Here is a 17,027-nt window from a genome sequence, read left to right on the forward strand (position 1 = left end):
CACCAACAATGATTGAAGATTTTGGTGATGCCATATGCTTTCCACCATTTGGTGATATAGGTTTTTAATTTTTATCATTCTGGTGAGTTTATAGTGGCATCTTCTTATGATAATTTTATTATATTTGCCTCATGACTAACAACTCCAAGAACTTTTTCATACTGTTGTTGGCTATTTGTGTATCCTCCTTTGTAAAGTGTCCAATATTTTAAAAATTAGGCTATGTTTTTATTAAATTCACTAGTAAGTGAATGTATATATATATAATGTATGTTTTCTCCCATTCTGTGGTTTGCCTGTTTATTTTCTTAACAATGCCTTTTGATGAGCAGAAGTTTTAGTTCTGCTAAAATGTGATTTAGTAATTGTCTTCCATTGTGGTTTTTATTTTCTGTTTGCTCTCTAAAAATTCTTGTTAACCCCTAAGTCAGGAAACTATCTTTCTCTATATCTTCCAGAAGCTTGAGTTTTAGCTTTTTGGTTAACATATATGATCCATCATAAATTAATTTTTGTGCATATAGTGTGAGGTAGGGGTCAAGATTAATATTTTTTTCTGGATGGATATCCAGTTATTGCATTACCATTTGCTGAAAAGGCTTAAAGGTTTCTATTCCTCATTGGATGGATTTGTCACATTTGTAGAAAATTGAATAGTTGTATAAGCATGGTTCTATTTCTGATCTGTGCAATACGCCAGTCTTACTTTTTGTAATCTTGATGTCAGGCAGTGTTAATCCTCCACCTTTGTTCTTTTTGTCCAATAGGTTAGATAGTCCAGGTCTTCTGCATATATATATTTCAAATATATATATATTTGAGATAAGGTCTCTGTCACCCAGTGGTGTGATCATAGCTCACTGCAGCCTCCAACTCCTGGACTCAAGTGATCCTTCTTCCTCAGCCTCCCAGGAGCTAGAACTATTTTTGTAGAATTTTGTAGAGACAAAACTTTTTTTTTTTTTGTCTTGCTATATTGCCCAGGATATTCTGGAACTCCTGGCTTCAGGCTATCTGCTATACTTCTGCCTTGGCTTCCCGAAGCACTGGGATTACAGGCATGAGCCACTATGCCCAGCCTCATATATTTTTTATAATCACCTTGTTAATTTTGATTTGAGAAGTTTGCTGGGATTAAATCTCGGATTGCAATGTATTTTTGTAGATTGATTTGGAGAGAAATAACATCTTAACATTGAGTCTTCCAGTGTTGTATCTCTTCATTTATTTAGGTCTCCTTAAATTTATCCAAACAATGTTTCATGGTTTTTAGAGTAGAGATCTTGTATGACTTTGTGATAATTTCCATATTTTAAGTTTTTTACTCATTATAAATGGAATTCTTTTTAAAATTTCAATATCCAGTTGTTTGATGCTAGTATATTAAAATCTTATTTTTAATATTAACCTTTTATCTTTTAACTTTTTCAAATTCACTTACTAGTTCTAATAGTTGCTTTGTAGATTTGTTATGCTATTCCTTGTAAACAATCATGTCATTTGCAGAGACAGTTTTATTTCTTTTCCAGTATTTATGCTTTTTATTTCTTTTTATTGCCTTATTATAATGCATAGAACCAACAGTATAATGTCAAACAGAAGTTGTGAGAGTCTCTTTGTTAAATAATAGTTTTTTAAAAAAAATCACAAATGGGCCAGGCGCGGTGACTCACGCCTGTGATCCCAACACTTTGAGAGGCTGAGGCAGGCAGATCAAGAGGTCAGGAGTTCGAGTCCAGCGTGACCAACATGGTGAAACCCCGTCTCTACTAAATATACAAAAATTAGCCAGGCATGGTGGTGTGTGCCTCTAATCCCAGCTACTCAGGAGACTGAGGCAGGAGAATCACTTGAACCCAGGAGGCGGAGGTTGCAGTGAGCCGAGATAGTGCTACTTAAATTCTTAAAAAGAATTTTTTTTTTTTTTTTTTTTTTTTTGAGACGGAGTCTCACGCTGTTGCCCAGGCTGGAGTGCAGTGGCGCGATCTCGGCTCACTGCAAGCTCCGCCTCCTGGGTTCACGCCATTCTCCTGCCTCAGCCTAAAAAGAATTTTTAAGAATCGTGCCACTGCACTCCAACCTGGGTGACAGAGTGAGACTCCATCTCAAAAAAAATAAATAAATAAAAATAAAAGGGTGTGCATTTTGTGAAGTGCTTTGTCTTCAGTTAACTGAAATTATTATATAATTCTTATTCCTGATTCCATAATAATGCTAATTGTATAAGTTTAGTTTTTGAATATTAAACCAACTTTGCATTTCTGGGTTAAATACCACCTCATGGGATATTTTCCATGTTATATATTGCTGGTGTAGATTTTCTGTGATTTTCATAGGTTTTTTTTTGCATCTATGTTCATGAGAGATTTTAGTTTTCTTAAGTTGAAATGTCCATGACAGGTTTGGGCATTGGGGTTATTTTGATCTCATGAAATGAGTTTGGCATTTGCTTTTTCTCTACTGGATGAACAGTTGGTATCAAGATTGGTGTTATTTATTCCTTAAATATTTGATAGAATTCACCAGCAAAACCATCTGGACATAAAGTTTTGTGTATGTGAAAATTTTGATAAAGTATTCAATTTTTTTGGCTGCGTGTATGTCTTCTTTTGAGATGTGTCTGCTCATGTGCTTTGCCTATGTTTTAATGGAGTTTTGGGTATTTGCATGTTAATTTGTTTAAGTTCCTTATAGATTCTGGATATTAGACCTTTGTCAAATGCATAGTTTACAAATATTTTCTCCCATTCTGTAGGTGTCTGTTGATAATTTCTTTTGCTGTGCAGAGGCTCTCTAGTTTAATTAGGTCCCACTTGTCAATTTTTGGTTCAGTTGCAATTGCTTTTGGAGCCTTTATGTCATGAAATCTTTGCCAGGTCCTAGTCCAGAATGGTATTTTCTGTTTTTTTTTGTTTGTTTGTTTGTTTTTAAGTTTTGGGTTTTACATTTATGTCTTTAATCCGTGTTAAGTTGATTTTTGTAGGTGGTGAAAGGAAGGGGTCCAGATTCAATCTTCTGCATATGGCTAGCCAGTTATATCAGCACTATTTATTGAATACGGAGTCCCCTTTCCCCATTGCTTTTTTTTGTCAACTTTGTTGAAGATCAGATGGTTGTAGTTGTGTGGCTTTATTTGTGGGTTCTGTAATCTGTTCTGTTGGACTTTATATTTGTTTTTGTACCAGTACCATGTTGTTTGGTTTAATGTAGTCTTGTAGTATAGTTTGAAGTTGGATAGTGTGATGATGCCTCTAGCTTTGTTCTTTTTGCTAAGGATTGCTTTGGCTATTTGGGCTCTTTTTTGGTTCTATGTGAATTTAAGAATCGTGGTGTTTTTGGTTTTTTTTTGGCTAATTTTGTGCAAAATACTGTTGATAGTTTAAAAAATGTTAAACAGCTCTAATCCTTAGAGAAATGCAAATCAGAAACCAGCATGAGATACCATCTACACCAGTCAGAATGGCTGTTATTAAAAAGTCAAAATAACAGATGCTGGCAAGGTTGTGGAGAAAACAGAATGTTTATACACTGTTGTTGGGAACATAAATTTGTTGAGTCACTGTGGAAAGCAGTTTGGAGATTTCTCAACTCAGCAATCCCATTACTGGGTATATACCCAAAGGAATATAATTGTTCTACCATAAAGGCACATGCATGCATATGTTAATTGCAGCACTATTCGCAATAGAAAAAGCATAGAATCAATTCAGATGTCCATCAATAATAGACTCGATGAAGAAAATATACGTATACATCATGGAATATTATACAACCATAAAAAGTATGAGATTATGTCCTTTGCAGCAACATAGATCGAGTTGGAGGCCATTATCCTAACCAATTTAATGTGGGAACACAAAACCAAATACTGCATGTTCTCACTTACGAATCGGAGCTAAGCTTGAATACACATGGACACAAAGAAGGGAAGAGTAGACACTGGGGTCTACTTGTGGATGGAGGATAGGAGGAGAATGAGCATGGAAAAACTACCTATCAGGTACTATGCCCATTACATGGGTAATGAAATAGTCTATATACCAGATCCCCAAGTTTACTCATGTAAAAAACCTGCACATGTACCCCCAAACTGAAAATTAAAGTTGGAAAGAAAAAGATGATAACAATATGATGACAAAAATACTAAAAATTTTAAAAAGAATTCAATTTCTTTAAGATAGGATTGATGAGATTTTCTGTTCAATCTTTCTCAATATGGTCAGTTATGTTTTTCAGTAAATTTTTATTTTTATTTAAGTTGACTAATTTGTTGTTATAAATTTCATATTTCTTTATATCTTGTTAATATCTATGGATCTGATAGTGATTACCCTTATTTTATTCTGATACTGTTATTTTGTGATGTGTGATCTTTCTCTCATTTGCCTATCAGTTTACCTAGGAATGTATCATCTTTTTTTTTTTTTGATTTTGTTACTTTTCTCTCTTGTTTATCTACCATTTCAATGATTACTGTTCCTGCCTTAATTACTCCTTTTCTTCTACTTATTATGGATTTAATTTCCTGTTCTTTTTAAAGCTTCGGAAGGTGGAACTGTATGATTTCTTCTGATTCATGAATTATTTTAAAGTGTGGTCATTTCTAAAGATTTAATTTAAAAATATTATTTTTTATGATAATATTTTATTCTGGTGAGAGAAATATCTTACTATTTTTTATGATGACATTTTATTCTAAAGAGAGAACATACCTGTATAATCTCAATCAGTTTAAGATTATTGGTATTGGTTCTACTGCCCACTGTGAGGACTATCTTGAACATTCCACATGTATTTGAAAGGAATGTGTATTCTGTACTTGCTGGATGTTGTGATCTATAAATATCAATCATGTCATGATGTTTAATAGTGTTGTTCAGATCTTATGTCTCAATGACTTTTTATCCTATTTTTTCTCTCAATTGCTGAGAGAAATGTGTTAAAAAATTTTAACTATGATTATAGAATTTATTGTCTGTTTAATTCTGTCAGCTTTTGCTCTATGTGCCTTAAAGCTCTGTTACTGGATATCTACACATTTGTGATATTTATGTTTTCTTTTCTTTTTTTTTTTCTTCAGACAGGGTCTTGATCTGTTGCTCAGGCTGCAGTGCAGTGGTACAACCTTGACTCACCGCAGCCTCATCTTCCCATGCTCAAGCAATCCTCCCACCTCAGCCTTCTGAGTAGCTGGGCCTACAGGTGCAAGCCACCACACCTGGCTAATTTTGTTTATTTTTTCTAGAGATGAGGTCTCACTGTGTTTCCCAGTCTGGTCTCGAACTCCTGAGCTCAAGTGATCCTCCTGCCTCGGCCTCCCAAAGTACTGGGATTACAGGCATCAGCCACCATGCCTGGCCTATGTTTTCTTGATTAATTGACATTATAGGAAAGGCTTTGTGAAATGTTTTTCGTTTCCTTGGTATTACTGTTTGTGTATAAGTCTTATTAATATTAATGTTTTTTTGTACTTGTTCTATGTTTATTCTTAGTTTACAGCATTTACTCCCCCTTCCAAATATGAATAGTCAATGATTTTTTTAAAAGACACATATCAAAGTAAAGAGAAAAGCGGTGAGAAGCCTCATCTTTGACCTGCAAGAGGGCTTTTCTTTTCCTTCTGCGTGGCTAATAACACATAGTGTCAGGGAACACTCATTGGAGAAAAACCAGTCTCAGAGTGACTCAAGGTCAGTGGTCCTTTCTAATTGTGTAACTCTGAATAGTCCAAGCCAGATCCTAGGCTTCACTGAGCACTGACCTCAGCCAATTGGCCTACTCTGAACACAGAGGAGCTCCAGAGAATTTTCACACCTTGCTTTGCTTCCTTTGCTTTTTGCTTTCATAATGATATGAAGTCTAATTTTTGTAAGCTTGTCTTTGGTAGTTAATAGTATTAACTTACAAGTTTCGTTATACCATTAAGGAAAGTGAGGCTCAGGTAGAGTCCTGACCAGTGATTATTCTTTCGCTGAAATGGAAAATCCAACTAAAAATGGCTTAAGGAAAAAGAGTATCAGTTCACGTAACTGAAAACAAAACAAAACAAAACTGATAGTACTAGTTTCAGCCTCAGCTGGATCTATGTACTCACAAAAAGCCTCAGAGTCCTGTTTTTGTCTCATGGGTCTAACCCTTAGTTGAAGGTGGTCAGGGAGATCACTAGGATAGCTCAGCACCCTATGTCTTTTCCTTTTTTTGTCTCACTAGTGAAAAATGCTCCTGTTCCAAAAACAAAAACATCTTATTTGATATTAATATAACCATGTATGCATACTGTTTCTCTAGTGTGTCTTTTTCTAGTCATTTACTGTCAATGTATCTGTGACTTTAATATAAAATGTATCTTTTATCACTTTAAGAGCATAATTGGCTCTTACTTTTTTCATCCACTTTGACAATTTTTGCCTTTTACATAGAGTATTTAGTTCATTAACATTTAATATAATTATTGATATATTTGAATTTAGGTATTTGTTTTATGGATTTTGTTCCACTTTTATTTTTGCTTCTTCCTGCCATGTTTTTGAATTATATGAATACGTTGTGGAACTCATTTTTTTAAACTTTTATTTTAAGTTCAGGGGTGCATGTGCAGATTTGTTACAGAGGTAAACTTGTGTCATGGGAGTTTGTTGTACAGATTATTTCATCACCTGGGTGTTAAGCCTAGTACCCATCAGTTATTTTTTCTGATCCTCTCCCTCCTCCCACCCTCCACCCTCCAAAAGGCCCCAGTGCGTGTTGTTCTCCTCTGTGTGTCCATGTGTTCACATCGTTTAGCTCCCACTTTTAAGTGAGAACATGTAGTATTTGGTTTTCTGTTCCTGTATTAATTTGCTAAGGATATTAGCTTCCAGCTTATCCATGTCCCTGCAATAGACATGATCTCATTCCTTTTTTATGGCTGCAATTTTTTATTTACCTATTTGCTTATTAGCTACATATATTCTTTACCATTAGTTCTTATTGGTTGCACTTTCACAATCTATTTACAATCATTCACAATCTATTTAGTGTTTATATTGTGCCATTTTATGTGAAATGCTTTAAACAGTCTTACATATTTTAAACAAATCAAGAGAAATGAGTAGTCTTTTACATTTATTCACATATTCCTCATTTTAAGTTTCTTTTCTGATGATGCAGATTTCCATCTGATAGACTTTTTATTCAGCCTGGAGAACACCCTTTAGTATTACTTGAAATGCAGATATTCACATCTCCATTTGCTTTTACCTGGAAAAATCTTTACTTAGTCTTCATTCTTTGTGAATATTTTTGGTGGAAATAGAATTCTATTGTTGACAGTCTTTTTTGTTTATTTTTAAATTTATGTTTCTGTAGTTTAAACTGGCCTTCATAAATTTTTGATGAGGAGTAAGTGGTTCATGATGACAAGTCATTGGCACTTGATAGTCTTTCTGTATTTAATTTGCTTTCTTTGGTTTCTTTCAAAAATTTATCTTTATCTTCTGTTATATACTCAGCTTCCTGAGTAACTGGAACTACAGGCATGCACCAATTTTTTTTAAAATTTTTTGTAGAGACAGCATTGATTATTTTTAAAAGAAGTTAGTTTGAGCTTTAGCTATTAACTCTGTTTCCCTTGAGATGACAGTAGCTTAAAATGTAATTTAATTGTTTTAATTTTATCTGAGCTTCTATTTTTTGTAAATTAAAAATCTTTTCTTTTTTCTTTTTTTAAGAAATGGGGGTCTCATTCTGTCACCTAGGCTGGAGTGCTGTGGCACAATTATTGCTCACTGCAGCTTCAAACTCCTGGGTTGAAGGAATCCCCCTGCCACGGCCTCCCAAAGTACTGGGATTGTAGGGGGCATACCACTATGCTCAGCAGAGCTCCTTGAAGTCTTCTTGTGTATGCATGAGATTTTGGCAGTGTTTTTTATACACATAATTTTATTTTTTCTTTCTTTAACTTTCTTTTTGTCATATCTCCCTCACTTTCCAGTCTGTTTTTGCTCGAACTCCTTCCTCAGGTTTTTCAAGTCAGTAGGCTCAGACTGGAGTGCAGTGGCACTGTCTCGGCTTACTGCCACTTCCTGCTCCAGGCTCAAGCAATCGTCTCACCTTAACCTCCTGAGTAGCTGGGACTATTGGCATGCGCCATCCTGCCCAGCTAATTTTTGTATTTTCTGTAGAGACAGGTTCTCGCCGTGTTGTCCAGGCAGGTCTTGAACTCCTAGACTCAAGCGATCTGCCCACCTCGGCTTCCCAGAGTGCTGAGATTACAGCATGAGCCACTGCATCTGGCCAAGACTGAGTTTTCTTTTTCCTTTTTTTTTTTTTTTTTGGAGACGGAGTCTTATGCTGTTGCCCAAGCTGGAGTGCAGTGGCGCGATCTTGGCTCACTGCAACCTCCACCTCCCGGGTTCAAGAGAGTCTCCTGCCTCAGCCTCCCGAGTAGCTGGGACTACAGGCACGTGCCACCATGCCCAGCTAATTTTTTGTATTTTTAGTAGAGACAGGGTTTCACTGTGTTGGCCGGGCTGGTCTTGAACTCCTGACCTTGTGATCTGCCTGACCCAACCTCCCAAAGTGCCGGGATTACAGGCATGAGCCACCGCGCCCGGCCAAGACTGAGTTTTCTAACATACATTTAGCCTCCAGGTATTGATTGAATTTGGTTAAAGTCATAAAAATGAGAAATTCACTTGGTGTCATCTTCCTCCAAGAATCAATTGCTCTCCAGTATTTTTTGTCTTTTTGTTATTGAGGGCCTCAAATAGTTGTGTGTTCATACCTTGTCCAGGATTTTTACTTACCATCTCTGGCAAGGTTAGCTTGAGCAAAGCTGATTGGCCATTATCAAAAAAAGGAATCTGTTCTTTTATATTTTAAGTTGTATTGATCCTATACTTGCTGGTGGGAATTATATATGTAGCTTCTTCTGTAATCCTCAGCTTCATTCTTTATAATTTGTTGCGCTTTTCTAAATATCATTGGTTAGCCTGTTGTTCAGTGGCTGATTTGGAACTGTATGTCCTAATTAAATAATCACTATATTATCAGAGTATACTAAGAATATATAACATTTAAATATTCTTTCTTTACTACTTTACTTCATCTAGATTCTAGTGACTGTTGCTAATGACAAAACATGAGCAAGATATGCAAAGGCTTTCTTCACAGAAAATGCAAGATTGATGTGACTGATCTAATTTTAAAAGAAAACTTCTGATAAGATAAAACGAAGAGACAAAAATCTATCGTACATTTTCATTACCTTCTAACTGGGTAGGCATCCATTACAAAGACAATTTTCACAGGGAATTTTTAAAGGAAATTTGATTTAGGGTTGTAGTGAGAATGAGTAGGTTAAAGATGAAATTAATTGATCAATTGATCTTCAACTGGTGTCCATCACAGTATAAGAAATGGAAAGTGTGTGCTGAAGAATTTTATGATAATTACTTAAAATTGTGGCTGATCTTTTAAATTAATATGTTTTCCAGCTGGGCGTGGTGTTTGTAATCCCATCCCTTTGGGAGACCCAGGCAGCAGGATCCTTGAGGCTAGGAGTTTGAGACCAGCCTGGGAAATATTGTGAGATCCCCCTCTTTACAAAAACAAGGAAAGAAAGAAAAAAAAATAGCCAGTCATGGTGGTGTGCACCTGTCATCCCAGCTACTTGGGAGGCTGATGCAGGAGGATCATTGAGCCTAGGAATTGAACGCTGCAGTGAGCCATGACATGATTGCACCACTGCACTTTAGCTTAAGTGGCAGACTGAGACCCCATCTCTAAATAAATAAATAAATAAAATTTCCTATGCCACACAATGTATTTTTTGCAATAAGTTTCTCTACAATAATTTTTTGGGTCTTTCTGAGTTATATCTTAATTTTAGAACAAAACATGATGAACATAAAAATAGGACACACTACCTTTTCTAGAGAAGTTGAACAGCTTGTTATAAAAACTATTTGCACAAAATGTAAATCTGATGATGAAAATACACATAGAGAAATGTGTGCTTTAAAAAATATTACCATATTTCCCATGAAACACACACAACTAAGGACATTCTTATTTGTATTTTTTAGTGTTGGCGTTGCAACAAATGTATAGATGAGCAGTTTCGATGAAAAGTGGTACCACGGTTTGATTGTACAGTGCACAGATTATATGGAATTGTTCACCTGCATGAACGCACGAATCTTTTAATTTTCTCTACATAGTTTTTTATGACGGTTAATACAAAGAAGATTCATTACTTTATAAAACACTTAATACAAATGCACTATATGTTAGTTGTCTAATGTTGTCTAATAAATAACCATAGCTTGGTGGTTTAAAACACTCCACCTGTTTACTGTCTTGCAGTTCTGTAGGTCAGAAGTCCAGGTGGGCTTGTTTGAGTTCCCTGCTTAGTGTCTCACAAGGTTGAAATCAAGGTGTGGACTAGCATTGGCACTTATCTGAATTGTACTTCCAAACAATTCAGATTGCTGCCAGAACCCAGTTCTTCACAGTTATGTGCTGATGTAACTGTTTCCTTACTGGCTCTTAGCTGGGGACAGCTCTCAGCTTCTAGAGGATTCTTAACATTACTTGCCTCATAGTGCCCCACATTTTCTTTTCTTTTCTTTTCTTCTCTTTCTTTTCTTTCCTTTCTTTCCTTTCTTTCCTTTCTTTCCTTTCTTTCCTTTCTTTCCTTTCTTTCCTTTCTTTCCTTTCTTTCCTTTCTTTCCTTTCTTTCCTTTCTTTCTTTCTTTCTTTCTTTCTTTCTTTCTTTCTTTCTTTCTTTCTTTCTTTCTTTCTTTCTTTCTTTCTTTTTTTTTTTTTTTTTTTTTTTTCTGAGACAGTGTGTCTCCCTCCCATGATCTGGCCAGGCTGGAGTGCAGTGGCAGTATCTCCACTTACTGCAGCTTTGACCTCCCTGGCTCAAGTGATTCTACCGCCTCAGGCCCCCAAATAGCTGGGACTATAGGTACAAGCCATCATGCCTGGCTAATTTTTGTATTTTTTGTAGAAATGGGGTTTCACCATGTTGCCCAGGCTGGTCTCAAACTGCTGAGCTCAAGAGATCCACCCACCTCCACCTTCCAGAGTGCTGACATTACAAGCATAAGCCACTGCGCCAGGCCTTGTTCCCTCTATTTTCAAAGCCAGCAATAGCATATCAGATCCTTCACCTGCTTGAAATCCTTCTCACTTCCTTTTCTGCTAGCAAGGTTTAAACTACATGTAAGCAAAAGTCATTAGAAATTGTGGTTTAGAATTAATACAGCTGTTTTCCTGAGGCACATGACCCTACAGCATTATAGCAAAAGGAGAAGCCAAAGAAAATAGTCTCAATTTTAAAGTAATATTTCCTGCCTCTAAGCATAATTTATTATCCATATTGGTTTCAACAAGACTAAACTATTAGGTAGCTTTTGTTTTCATCATGTGATTTGTGAGAACACAGATGTCAATCTCAACATCTCTCACTCTATTATATAATAATGTCAAATAATGTCAGAGTGTCTACCATTCTATTACTTCTCAAAAGTTACATATATTTTGGATAGGCAGAAGGTGTAGGTTACCTTTGATTTTATTTCATTCTACTGTTAATCATGTGCAGTGTATTCTACACTTCTATTATTGCATGTTTCGCTTCTAGAATTGTCATTTTTTAAAGTTCCTATTAATCTGCTGAAATTCCCCATCTGTTTTCCTACTTTATCCACTTTTCCACGAAATCCTTTTACATATTCATTGTGTTATTTTAAAGCTCCTCTCTGCTAGTTGCAACATTCTGGTCATCTGTAGGACTGTTTCTAATGCTTCTATGGACTCTGTGTTCTCATGGTTATAGATTAATTTTCTTGCTTCCTTGGATGTCTTGTAACATAGTCTTGTAGGGTAAACACCTAAATGATGTATTATAGAATTTTTATGTTACCTTTTCATCTTGAGGATGCTAATTTTGATTGTGTCAGGAAGTTAAATTAAGGAGGATCACCTCAATCTTGTCAAAGTTTGGTTTTAGGCTTTATTTGGAGAGTCCTCTTTTTTTTTTTTTTTTCTTTGTCATAGGGCACAGCCCTTACTTCTAGGGTATGGTTTTTTTACTCTTAATGCGTGGCCTTTGTGAGGCCTCAACTGAATGCCCCGGAATTTTTCACAAATATCTCTCCAAGCTTGCTTGATCAGAGAGTTTTATAGTAGGGTGTGACTTCTGAAATTTCTCTTCAACTTTCAGCCCTCAGCAGGTGCAGTCTGCCAGGCTCCAGAGAGCCTGCATATGTACTGCTTAGAGTCTGGGCAGGAACAGAGCAAAACTTCTATTCCTATTTCTGGAGCTTTTTCACTTAGCTCTCTTTTGTCCTAGTACTTTGCATCAAAAATTCTAGCTGCCAAGACCATACTTTCAGGGATTATTTCTACAGTTCATTACTAAAGAAGTTTCTATGAATGTGTAGAGCAAAACAAAAACAAAAACAAAATTCTAGCTGTCTTAACAAGCCTGAATTTTAATCTCTATTTTTAACACCAGACTGTGCTTCTTATGCTCTGTGAAACCAATACTTTCTGCTTGGACTCCAGTTCCTAATACTACAGTTGGAAGATTGTTTCCAGGTGGAAAGCTAATGTGAAGCTTACCGCTTTCTTAAGAATCTTAGCCTTATGTTCTGTCTTGTCCAACACATTAAAGTGATTGTTTCATATTCTGCCCAGTTTTACAGTTGTTTATAAACAGAAGACAAACCTAATACTAGCTACTCGGGAACCTGTTAATTATTTCATAATGTAATAAACATCCATGAAACTACCCTATCAAGCAAGAGCTAGAACCTTGGCAATCATTTCCTTGACTCCTTCAGTTTGTGGCTATCATGATATTCCGCCCCAAGTTCATCATTCCTGTTTTTTCTCTTATACAGGTTTCTTATATGTATTTCTAAAAATCATTGGTTATTTCATCTTTATAAAAAGGCATTTTTCTATTTTCCCACTAATTTTACATTGCATTCATATTGTTGTGGGTTGTGGTAATTCATTTATTTTGACTGCTTTATAATATTTTAGAGTTTGAGTGTATCACAGTTTTTAATCCACTCTCCCACAGAGAGATTGTTGGGGTTGTTTCCATGCTTTTGGCACTGTAAAAGTGCTGCTGTGAACATTTTTTTGTGCATGTTTTCTGTTGCACGTATGTAGGAACTTCTCGTGGATACTTTTCGTTCATATGTTAACTTTAGGAAATAATACTGAGGTATTTTCCAGTTAGTTTTAAGGCAATGACAGTTCAGTGTATTCGCTGTATACTGTGGGAATGAAATGGTTCAAGAGCAAAACCTTAATTAAAAAGTTGGAAAATTTAAACCAGGCAGCTGCTGGAAGGTACACTTGTTATTTTGACAAAAATAAAATTATAGAATAAGTGTATCTGAAGTGAACGTACTCAGAAATTTCTTTCTTTTCCTTTTTTTAAAATACCAAAACAATGTATAAAACCTTCCTGCATCAGTGAAGGAAGAGCTTTGAAACAGGCAGGAATGCTAGGTGTAGTTTACAGAGCAGGACTTAAAGAGCACAGGGTATTTTCACTGATAAAGTCTCCAGATTGCTAAGTATTGCCAGAGAAAACTATTGCTGTAGTGAAAACAAATTAGGCTCTCTGAGCTCATCTAGGTCCTTAATGCTGTTGTTAAGGAATTATTTATTTATTGCCAATTAATTAGTGTCATGTGTCCTCCCTCTCCATACATTTTTATCAGGAAATTAATTCCTTTTTGACTTTTATATCCAGAAATAATAAATGCCAAGTCTCTAAAATGTATTTCAAGATCTGAAATTGCTGCTTTTTTTTCTTACTAGCTCAGAAGAATGTTTCCCTACTTTCTCTCATACATAATATTACTTTATAAATATCTCTTTTTACATCTTTTTTATTAAACATCGAAAAATCTAGACTTGATGATTTTCTGTCTTGGTGTAAATGACCGTTATCAGCAACAGAGTACAACCAGGTGAATCATCGTAAGAATTTCAATCTTCACAGCCTGATAGTACTGTCCAATGTACATGTAGCTCCAGAAATGCAGGTGAGCCTTGTTAACTCAATCAGCTAGACATTTTACTCCGTAAAATCTTACAGATGGTTCTGATGTATCAGAAGTCTCTTAGCATCTGTTTGAAACTCTCAAACTGCTTCTACCTATTTTGCTTGAATCCTGTTTGTGGTTACCCTTGGCTACACATCTGTAGACATTTGAGGATTGCCATTAAGAAATAGCTTTACATCGACCAGCCTGGCCAACATGACGAAACCCTGTCTCTACTAAAAACACAAAAATTAGCCGGGTGTGATGGCACACACCTGTAATCCCAGCTACTTGGGAGGCTGAGGCAGGAGAATTGCTAGAACCCGGGAGGCAGAGGTTGCAGTGAGCTGAGATCGCGCCTCTGCACTCCAGCTTGGGTGACAAAGTGAGACTCTGTCTAAAAAAAAAAAAAAAAAGAAGGAAATAGATAGCTTTATGTCTTACACTTATTCAGCACTAAGTCTACTTCTAGTGTAACTATAATTGAAGTGAAAAAGAAACAAAAGCAACCAAATATGTATGAGATTATGGTAATCAGAAGAATAGAGCTTAACCTCATTTTAGGTATGTTCATAAAATCTGGCACATAAAGCAAAACCCTAGTTTTCTATTGGCTGCTTTTATAATTTCAGTTATTTGATATTAGAATAATGCTTTTTGACTGCCTTCATCCATATTAAGTGAAAAAAATACAATTATACTTTTTGTTTTTGTTTTACATATAAGAAATAAAAAGGCATAGAAAGAAGAATTAAAGAAACTAAAGAAACTGTAGCAAAATGTTAACAGCAATTGCTTTGGGCTTTATAATTTTAAATATAACTAAAAATAAAAATGTGGGAATGAATTTTATGAAGATTTAGAAGATGGCCTCGCAAATAACAAACACTAAATAAATAATAACTTATAATAAATTAATTATTATCAATTATTACTGCTTCTTACTGATTAAGCCTTTTCTTTTATTCAGGATTTCACTCTGAAAGATTTCTTGATGTTTAATTACTGTGTCAAAATGTATCAACTTTTCTAAGACTTACTGTCTAATTGCTTTCCCAAAAGGTAATTACGTTTCTACCATGAACACCTAGAATTGCTTTTCATCATTGTCATTGATTGCTTTCATATTGTCCTATTTGTAATTTCATTGGTTGTTATAGAAGTTTTTAAAAAAATTTAAACATTTACTCATCTGTATTAGTCTGCTAGGGCTGCCACAACAAAGTGTACCATAAACTGGGTGGCTTAAACAACAGGAATTAATTTCTCACAGTTTTGGATTCTAGAAGTCCGAGATCAAGGTGTTAGGAGGAGGTTTGGTTTCTTCTGAAGCCTAGCTCCTTAATCTTGCAGATAGCTGCCTTCCTGCTATGTCTTCACTGATCTTTCCTCCTTGTACACAATCCTTAGTGTCTCTGTCCAAATTTCCTCTTCTTATAAGTATACTAGTTAGATTGGATTAGGACCCACCCCAATGGTCTTCTTTTAATTAATCACCTCTTTAAAGGTCCTATCTCCAAATACAGTCAGATTCTGAGATACTGGGAGTTAGAGCTTCAACATGAATTTTGAGTAGATACAATTCAGCCCACAAGATCATTTAATTATTAATCAAGGATAAATCGATATATTTTCATGAGAATTTAGTGCTTCTGTTTCTGTGCCTGCTTTCTCTAGTTATTAACTCCAACAATTTCATTGTTCGTGATTTCTTTTTGGTTTTAAACAGACAGGGTGTTGCCATCTTGCCCTGGTTGGATTTTGAACTCCTGAGTTCAAGCAATCGCCCTGCCTCAGCCTTGCTAATATACACTCCAGGCATATTATGCACTCCAGGCGTGCACCACTGTGCCTGTCTGTTCTTGATTTCTTAAATGTAATTTATTTTTCAGCAGACAGTGAATGCTTTCAGTAACTTTTAAAGGAAGGATATTGATTATGTTTTTTGAGAATGTGTCTGTTTGAGACTTTTCCCTCATATTCCTCTTATTCCTAGGCATATATGCTCTTTGAATTAATGGTTTTCTTCAAAGTTTTTTAGGGAGCGAAGTGATTATTCTTTTGAAGTCACACTATAATAGAGTAGTGCATATTGCCCATCAATAATACTTTATCATAACTATGGTGAAAACTACCTTATTATTTCTCTTATAGGAATGAGTTTTACCACATGATACTATGGCATATCTATTAATAATTATTTGTCTTTTATATAATCTTTCAGAATCTTATAAAAATTTATGATTGTTGTAATTAAAATAACTTTTTTGTGGCATGATTTGAATTTTCTTTCTGCTATGGTTTGGCTGTATCCCCACCCAAATCTCATCTTGAATTCGCATGTGTTGTGGGAGGGACCCAGTAGGAGCAATTGAATTATGGGGGCAGGTCTTTCCCATGCTGTTCTCATGATAGCAAATAAGTCTCACGAGATCTGGTGATTTTAAAAAGGGGAGTTTCCCTGCACAAGCTTTATTTGCCTGCTGCCATTCACATAAAATGTGACTTGCTCCTCCTTACCTTCCGCCACGATTGTGAGGCTTCCCTAGCCACGTGGAACTGTGAGTTCTCCATTAAACCTCTTTCCTTTGTAAACTGCCCAGTCTCAGGTATGTCTTTATCAGCAGCGTGAAAATGGACAAATACATTTTCCTTTTAAGACATCCTTGTTTGTGTGTCTTTAATTACTTTCACCAGTTTTTATAAGGTAATATCTGTGAGAAATGTGCTGTATTTTTAGTGTGCTTAGCAGCTTCTAGTACCTTGTATTTTGAAAAGAGGAAAATATTGTAGTCAGTTTAGTTTTCTTCTATTTCCATATTTCATTAAAGGTTTTAAGAGATTCACTTCAGCTGTACTCAAACTGAACTGTCAGTCCCAGATATGGTTCATCAGTCTTGAAGATTGGTTATGATTCTTTTCTTGAACTGTATTTAGTCTTAGTTTTCAAGTCTCTCTTTTAAAAAA

The 17,027-nt window shown here is 35.5% G+C and overlaps 1 protein-coding gene and 1 pseudogene across 8 annotated transcripts in view; both read left to right on the forward strand.

The window, feature by feature from the left end:
• RIMS2 (regulating synaptic membrane exocytosis 2) overlaps positions 1-17,027 on the forward strand; it is a 747,502-nt gene that overhangs the window by 308,092 nt on the left and 422,383 nt on the right. The window lies entirely within an intron of this gene.
• Positions 12,371-12,468, forward strand: LOC114680548 (small nucleolar RNA U3; annotated as a pseudogene).

This window comes from Macaca mulatta, chromosome 8 (genome assembly GCF_049350105.2).
Source record: "Macaca mulatta isolate MMU2019108-1 chromosome 8, T2T-MMU8v2.0, whole genome shotgun sequence".
NCBI classification, from domain to species: domain Eukaryota; kingdom Metazoa; phylum Chordata; class Mammalia; order Primates; family Cercopithecidae; genus Macaca; species Macaca mulatta.